The following is a 9,320-nucleotide window of genomic DNA, read 5'->3' as shown; positions in this document are numbered from 1 at the left end:
AGGGCCAACCAGGGACAGCAGAAGCCAGCAGGGCAGGATGACCAGAGGCCCAGAGGACAGAGAAAAGAGGCCACAAGAAGAAGCCAAAAAACCCCAGGAGAGATCGCTCAGAGCGAGCCACGGCCCATCAGTCCAAACCACAGGGCGGGCAGCAGGCGCAACAGAAGCCAAGGCCGCAGGCCAGCAGACGGAAGGAAGAAAGCTCCATTTAAGCAAGCACCAAAGGTACAGGCCAACAGCAGACCCACAGGAACCGACCCACAGCCCAGACGCCAACCAACAACAAGCGCCGAGCAAGCGGGAAGCCAGAAGGCCAGGGGATACACATACCACGGAGGAAGGCCCGAAGGAACCCCCCCAGGCAGAACCCCCCCAACAAAAGGGCAGCGACCCAGGGGAAACCAGGGCCCAAAAGAGGACAGCGAAGGTAGGGGAGCCAACGGTGCAGCCGGCAGAGGACCCGAAGGACGGCCAGGAGCCCGGGATCGGAGACACCAAGGACTACGGACCGAGGCTGCAAACGGACCAAACGCAACCACCCAAGCACAGAGGGCCCGTACGCAGGAACAGGAGCCAGCAAAGAAGCCGCAAGAAGGAGGCCCCGGAATCAAACCCCAACCATCCCAGGGGACCAGGCGCAGAGGGTGGCAGCAACCAGAAGCAAAGGGTAAGACCCACCAGCCAGGGCCGCAAGCGAACTCCCAACCAGGAAAAAACCAGTCAGGAACACAGCCCATCAGCGAAAGCAGACAAGACCAGGGGCACACAGGGAGGCCAGGCAGGAGCCAAGACAGCCCGACAACCATGGAAGCACCCAGACAACCACAGCACCAGGTACCCCAAAGCAGACCCCCAGCCAGGCACCACCCAGGCCCGACGCTCCACAACCACGGAGACCAGACGAGAGCAAGTGCGCAGTGGCCAGGAATTCGAACCACGGAACCTGCAGAGGAAGAGGCAGAAACAGCAACCAGCAGGCCACAACAGAATGGACAAGCGAGCAAGCGCTGGGGCAGAGGGCCGTGGGAAGCCAGGCAGCCCCCAGAACACGCAAATCACCGCCGGCGGAACACCCAGCAACACAGGAGCACAACCCAGAAGTAACATGAGCCCCCATCAACTGGTAGCAGCACGCCGGCTCCCATCCAGGCAGAAACCAGGGCTGATGCACCACAACATGAGAGAGCAGACGAGAGCAGGCGCCGAAGGTCGGCATGGCCGCAGGCCAAAAGAACAGCCCATGAGAAAAGGGGGAAGCCGCACCCAACCCCAACAGGATGCCGGCAATGCAAGAGCCGTAAATGGGCCCATGTGAGTCCTCAGGGCCAGAACATGTGGTGCCTTATCGGCAATCCTTGAAAAAACTGTGCAATTCTTGTGCACATGCGCATATCTTGCGAGAAATGCGCGCAAGAAATGCGCAGTTTCTTCAAGGATTACCGATACGGCGAGGAAGAGGAGGAGAGCAACTCGGGGGTGCCGCGGTACAGGTAAGTGGTATTAAATTTACTTTTCATTAATGTTTAATTACTTGTTAATAGGGGGGTGGAGACGGGTGTGCGTAGCAAAGTGGAACGGAGTTTGTTTGTAACTCCGTGTACCTCCGCGTAGCCCCACTACGCACACTACGCCCAGGGTTACAGACAGAATGTCTTGTATAAGTGTCTAGTCAATGTATTGAAAATGTTACTTGAGACCAAGGCCACTGGAATTGACCAGCTGCTGCAATTTTCGCATTATTATAGATTTACTGCATTTGCCACATAATCCATCCTCTGCCGCATATTCTGGAGGTTTTAGCTCAAATGATTCAAAAGTTACTCAAAACTAAGCAACATGTTTCTGCGTAAGGAAGGCCCTTTGCAAAGGGTGACTGGTCACCTTTCTGTTGCTTATTTCAATATTTGGGTGTTAAACTGGTACTAATGAGGTGTAATCTATGACAAGACAGTGTTAACAAGTTTGACAAGCATTTGCAATGCAAATAGGTCTCGCATTTGTGAGTTAGAGCTATTGACATTGTAAATGGTTTTTTACCTATACATTTTATTTTTGGAGTGAATGTATGTAATGTGCAAAATCCCTTGGAAAGGTCCTGCACTTAGTAATAAATATATTGAAAAAGACGCGAAGTGTGGATTGTATCAACACTTGCTTGGCACGTACCTCATGGGTGAAGTGTCGCCACACATGCACACCGTGGTGCTTTACTAATGCAAAACTCATTAATAAAAATAGTGCTGACAGACTAACCAGCGCAATCGGGATCGGAGCACGTGAATCCAAATCCCGGCTTCTCTTTCATTTTCTACACTATGTGACTCACTCTCCTGCGTCTTGGTTATCCCCCAAACACTGGGAGGCAATGAAGTCTGCCAAGGGGGCAGGGGGGCTTCGGGGGTACATGAAAATGTATTCATTGCCTAGTTGTCAAAGGTCGCCCGGTGCTATTAGTTAAAAGTGTGCAGATTTCAATAAGATATTAAGAGTACTTTACTCGCATCTATGAGGTTAGGTGCCCGCCCGGAGAGGCAGTGGATACACAAAAATTGTTTTGGCATCCTGTTCTCTCCCTTTCATTTGTGTCTGAGGGTTACATGTGGCTCAACAGACCTGTCAAGCAGGAGTTGACAATGTAGTGTCACAGGATGCCCACAGACCCCACTCTGAATATTCTGTGGAGTTTAGAGGAGGCATCTGTGCCAACTCAGCTCAGTCTATTGTTTGCTCCTGGGATGAATTTTGCACTGTGTTCATACCTATTAAAGGCTGAGCACAGGCAAAGGCTTATGCTAATTTGCCTTCTGACAGTTCAGGCAGATAAAGGATAACTTCCTAAAAGTTACTTTTTCTTAATATTTATTAAACATCAGGGACTTCACCATTGAATTGTATTTTTGTTAACTATTAAAATAGTGGTTACATTATTTTTCTAGCTGCCGCCTTTCCCGAGATATAGTATTACTATTTTAATGTATACTCTGGTTTTCTACATAGGAATGCATACTACCTTGTGGGCTACACAGCTTACATAGAGGTGACTTACTAACATTTAGAAGGGAGGTTTTTATCTGTCAAAAGGGTTGTCCTAGCACTTCACACTGTAGCAGTCAGGCTGCAAAGGGTAGGCCTGAAGCTTTACAAAGGTTGCTGGAGTCCACTAATGGCATTTTAACATCCAGGACCTGGGTTCACTTTCTACGCCATATAATAGGGCCTTGTAGGCAAGTTAAATGTGCCACTTAGTTATAAGTCAGTTTAACCATGTTTTAGTTGTCGGAGCACATACACTGAGCACTGGACAGCAGTGCCCCAGTGTGCAAAGACTAAAAAACAGCAATAAATTAGAGTTCAGCAAAAGGCAAACAATTGGGGGTGTCAATAAAGAAAAGGCTGATTTTGTAAAACTATCATTTAGTTTTCATCTCTCTTTCTCTCCTTTTTGCAAAAATCCAAGAAAAAGGTGCAGTGTCAAAACATAATACAAGTCCAGCTTGATTCTTATACACAAAATTAAAACCAAACCCAAAAAGGCCACATGGCAGACTCACACTGCGAAGGCTTAATTTGTAATTGCATTTATATAGCGCTTACTATTCCTGACGAGGCGTCAAAACGCTTTTTGGTGAATAGCACGCTACTCTGGAACCCAAAAATGGATTAGTGGTGAATTAATATAGGGAAATATGTAATTAATTTGAGTCTGTTAGTTGGATTGAAAAGGATAGTGGAGGGATAGAAGACTGAAGGGGGAGATTTGGGATGAGTAAAGGAAAGATGGAGTGGGGAAGAGTATCTAGAAGTGGATTAGGGAGAAAGATGAGGTATCGGATGAGTCTAGGAGGGATACATGAGGGGAGGGTTTAGAAAGGCTTGTTTGAGAGATCTGAATAGCAAAAGAGGTTTGAGATGATGCACGGAGCAGCCGAGAGAGGTATAGGGTGGGAAATAGGGTCGTGCATTAGAGAGAGTAGTAGAATGAGGTTCAGGAGGAGTCAGAGAGTGGAGGTAGAGGATATATTGAGAGAGGTATAGAGTGAGACATAGGGTGGTGTATTGAAGATGCTGAATCGGGAATAAAGTAATAAATATAAAGATCCATAAGTATATGTATAATGAATGCAATATATCTAGATTTAAGTTGTTTTTAATAAACTCAGACTTTCAAGTGTGCTATACTTTAAGTTAATGTATTTGTTTTTATAATTTCTTTTTTTTCTTTTAATTATTTAAAAGTGAAGCAAGTGTATATAAATATATCTGTGTTTCTTAGGGCACCCTATCATTCTTCTGCTCAGCCAGAAACACAGAGGTCACTTTATTTATCATTTGGACAGTTTCAAAATCAGGCAAAACTAAAACAAAGCAAGGTGGCAGACTGAGTGGACAGCACCATCACTGTATCGCTGCTGCCGTATAAGGGCGATCGTGCACAATACTCCGGCACCTGTCACCTTTTGGCGCCACTGGCTACAGATTCCCAAAGTACATTAAACAAAAGGAGGTGCACCGAACACAAAACATGTCCTCTGTTGTTGCTGCATTAATCTCTTCTTTTATGTCAAAAGAGTTCATAAAAACAGCCAACGTGTTTCCTTCCCCAAAGCTAGAGCCTTTTGGAACTTCATCGGGGCTTCTGCGGCATAATGCGAATTCGCAATATGGTGGTAAAATAGAATTATTCTTGTGATTGAGAGGTGCTCCCAAATATTTTGGCAATAATTGACACCTTTTATACCGAAATATGTTCAGAACATCAACAAATGGAACGGAATAGTCCTTCTGAAGAACTCGTTTTCCAAATGAGATTTTTATGTCGCCACCTTTTATATCAGGATGCAAATACGCTTTCAGGAAATGGCTCAGACAAAGTAGTCCATGCAGAGAAGTTGATCTCCAAAGAGTGAAAATTCAACCACCGTGCTAAGCGGCTGTGCCTCCTTCCAGAAACGCCATTAGGGGAACGAAACGCATTGGCTGTTTTTATGAACGAGTTTCGAAATGAGGCTCTGTGGCTAAGGTAAAGATTTCATCCCCTTGTAGGTCAAACCCTGTTTCCCCCACTTGAGCAAATTGGGTGAACCTGAGCAAAACAGTTTCCCCTTACTCAGTGCTTAATTTGAGCCGGAGCTTTCCGGTGCTGAGCACCGGCACTTAATTGGTTTCCGGTGCTCGGCACCGGCACCTAATTGTCAACACCACACTTAAGGCAATCTGCCACAAGGTGGCGCTGCTCATGTTATTTAGAGATGAGCAGTATAACAGTTGTTTAGGGAAACAATGTACATAAACAAAATTATTAATCCCTGCCTCCCCAGCCATTTCTTTAGCTTTGGGGACCTGGAATGATCTGAACTGTCGCATTTACATGCGCGAGAGATGGTTAGTAGTTGTTTTGGCAGCGGTGGCATGGGCGAGGGGTGGTGCAAGCTGCAGTGGCCTTCTGGTCAGAGCCCTGGCACTTAATATTTTACAAATTAAGCACTGCCCTTACTGGAAGCACCTGCATGCATTTTGCAGTGTGCTCTGTACCATAAAGTTAATTAGCAAGGCATTTTTAAAAGTAAGAATGATGCCGGAAAAATATTATCTTGTCCTCTTGTCACTCCAAACATAAATAAACAATGCTAAAACCAGTAGGTCTGATCTTGGAAAGATGCTGTGAGGGTCATTATTTGTATTTATTTTTTTGCCACTATATGCTACAAAAAAGATAGACGGAATACCTCCCAAATAAGGCAGCCACATGCTTGCTAGTAAAATGCTGCATTAGAAAATAATTATTTAAATATAATAATATGGGCGATTCCTAGCAGGCAGGTATATTTAGAACAAGCATAGAAACCCATTTTAATTTAAATGTACATCACAGGAATATATGATCCATATTGTAACAAACAAAATGTGCCACTGACTTTGAATTACTGTAACATGAAGATATCGTTTAAACATAGACGGATGACTAAAAATAAAACATGCTAAAGAAAGGAAAGGAAAAAGTGCTGGCCCAGGAGTAATGGCCCTTTAGTGCACTTGTGTTTAGGTTGATGTGTGCATGTCATCAGGTGCAGTGCCATCGCTGTAAGCGCAAGAGACATGGAGCATTACAAGGTCTGGCCTGCGAACCCACATTTTATGCTGTGGTAGGCACAAGCAAAAACTGTCTTGAGGTCTGACTTAAAATGATGAAAAAAGTGTCCAAAACGTGTGGCAACTCTATATAGAATTGCCCTGCAATAACCCCAAAGTATAAACAAGAACTGGCAAAGCCAACAGGCCCTGAACAGGCAGCCAGCCATTTGGTTTTGTCCATGTTTATTTTGTTTTGTAAACCTTTCTTTTTGAGGAGATGGTGCACTCCTGCTAAATCAAATAATTAACATTGGCCGAAAGCATAAACATTTATTTTCCTCACGAAGTACGCTTTGCCAAAGCAGTCCCTGGCGGTGAAGAGCTCTATTTTGATGACTCTGTGTGGACGAGCTCTTTGCGACAGAGTTGAATGCCATTGCTCATGGTGAAGTTAGACAGCGGCTGAAGTGGGCCGACCCGCCTGCATGCGTTATGCGGCAGTGGGTGGAAAACCTATGTCAATGACACAACAATGGACCAATGGATGAAGAGGACGAGCTGAAAACCCTGATAGGCTACTAACCTCTTGGAAGCTGGCACCCCACACTGGACATGTCAATACTTGGAGGAGTAAGAAACATAAAACCGAGTTGGAACCCTCTGCTTCCTGAAAATATACTCACATACACCATTAAGGAGGGTTCCCCTTGGTCTGCGAATTGAGTTAATGTCCGCCAGATTGTTGCATGGCCCAGTGTACAGCGCTACTGCACATAAGATCTACACCCAGGTACACCGGTGGGATCTGTACCTCTTGTAGGATATTTGGTTGGATCCTCACCCACAGGTACCATCTGTGGCTTCCTTCATCATCGGACCCACGTCCCAAACTCCTAGTGTGAATGGGCGGGCTCAACGCATTTGTAAGCAGAGCACTTACTATAGATGTTCAGGGATTGAAGTCTAAAATTGCCTGCCGGATCTTATTAAAATTCTTTAATGTGTTGGTCATTTGGCAAGGATAAAAACAGAGCGATGTTATAAGGGTATATTGACTCTCGACATCTGTGGTCGACATGTTTCAGCCGTATCAAATGCCCTGTAGGTCAGTCTGCTTTCTTCACGATCAGTGGTTGTTATTATCCCTATATCTCAAGGTAGCCGATTGCGCCTTCAATTTTCATACAGTGATAAGGCAAGAAAAACATGCACGCCCCTAAAACAGAGCATGTTTTAGGACTTTTTCCTTTGTTATTGTCTTTAATGGCCTATGTTTTGTTAAGGCTACATAGGATTATCAGGAAGGATCGTCCTTTTAGCCATGCTTTAATCAAAGGCCTGCATCCGCGTCCTCACCATGGGCCATATGTAGGTAATTTCTATTTACCGATTCCTAAATACCGAATTATACCGATTCGGTATTTAAGAATCGGTAAATAGAATGTAGGTAAAAAAATCTGTAAATTTTACCGATTCGGTAATATTCGTTATTACCGATTCGGTATTTACCGAATCGGTAATTAGTCATACCTTCCCATTCATTCCTATGGGCCTGGAGGCCCATAGGAATGAATGGAAAGCCATTCACTATTACCGATTCGGTAAATACCGAATCGGTAATAGGGGGAGCATATTCAAGGGTGGCAGGGTGTCACATTGACACCCTGTTGCACCCCTGAATCGTGCATGTGTGCACATGTGGCGCACATACATGCCCTAAGGGCATGTATGTCTGCCACATGGCACTTTTAAAAAAGCACAAAATTGCTTTTGAATAGGTATTCGGTATTTACCATCAACTTGTAGTTGGTGGTAAATAACGAACCCTTAAACCAAAAATGCACTCACTTGAGTGCTCCCTACATAGGATTTAAGGATTCGGTAATTTACCAAATCGGTATTTTACTGATTTCTTAAAACCTGCCTCCTACATTAGAAAGGGCTAAATACCGGTCGGTAACGGGAAAATTACTGATTTTCGGCCGTTACCGACCGGTATTTAGCTATCTACATATGGCCCCATATCTTCACCTAACATGTGGCCCGATACCCTGGCCCGTGGCCCGATACCCTGCTTATCACTGTATGAAAATTGAAGGAGCAATAAACCACCGTGATATATAGGGATAATAACAACCACTTGTTTTGAAGAAAACCGACTGACCTAAAGGGAATTTGATACGGCTGAAACATGTCGACCACAGATGTAGGAGGTCAATACGCCCTCATGACAACTTTCTTTTGGGTCTCAAGAGAAGAGATGTGGCTTAACCACCAGAGTTGCCCACTTTAGAACTAGGAAACCGGGCTTGACCCCCAGCCTTATCTCAACATCCTTTGATTCCGGGTAAACTACTTAATCATCCGATGCCTAAAAAAAACTAGGAACGAAATAGGGTTCTCATAGACAGCATTCTCATGGCAAGTTTGCACTATATAAAATTCATTTTAAAAATATCACAAATGCTGTTCAAGTTTGCAACAGTGGCTTTTTTTAAAATACTAATGACTTTGGGAAAATAAAGTGCAGTGCTTCAGATGGGCAGTGCTTTTTAGGTCTCGCTTACGCAGCTCGCATGCGCTGCATAGGAAAAAGACCTTTAGCCATCGGCACAGCTTTGCGAGCAAAAACGTGCACGCGATGCAATGCTTCCAATGGCAACGCATGCACGTCTGGCGATTCCCTTGCGGGAGCTAGATTTCAAACCATATGTTTGTAATTAACTCGCTCGCTCCCGTAAGGGAAACTGGTGCAGGCCCCCTCCTCTCTCCCCTCCCCCTGCTGCCTCCTTTCAGCGCGAGGCGCGCCCGCTTGTTAACAAAATGTAACTGACAAACCTATTCTGATTGTGCCCCCTTTTCTTTCTATTGGCTCACTCTGTTGCCTCCTATCGCTGTATTTGTGAATCTGTCAGACCATCCGTCCGTCTGTTCACACACATACACGCGCACGCATTCTGTTCACGTGCACCATTTATCTGTCTAAATGCGCATCCATGTCTGTACCTCAGAGTCTCTGACAATATGCTGCCCGTGTTTCCCTCTCTCTGCCTCTGTTCATTTCTTACTGTTACATGTTTCTGTGACCACGTCATCCATCGGGCTCCTTCGCTATCACTAGATCAGATCATTGTATCAAGCTAATGTATTGCGCTTTTTATATCCTACCCTCTGCCCCCACATATTTCCTTCCAGTTACGACTATCTTATGAAACTCTTTACAGTGAACTATTGCGCACATTAACACA

Source organism: Triturus cristatus, chromosome 1_1 (genome assembly GCF_964204655.1).
Source record: "Triturus cristatus chromosome 1_1, aTriCri1.1, whole genome shotgun sequence".
Taxonomy (NCBI): Eukaryota; Metazoa; Chordata; class Amphibia; order Caudata; family Salamandridae; genus Triturus; species Triturus cristatus.
The sequence above is the reverse complement of the archived record's forward strand: the minus strand, read 5'-3'. Positions refer to the sequence as shown.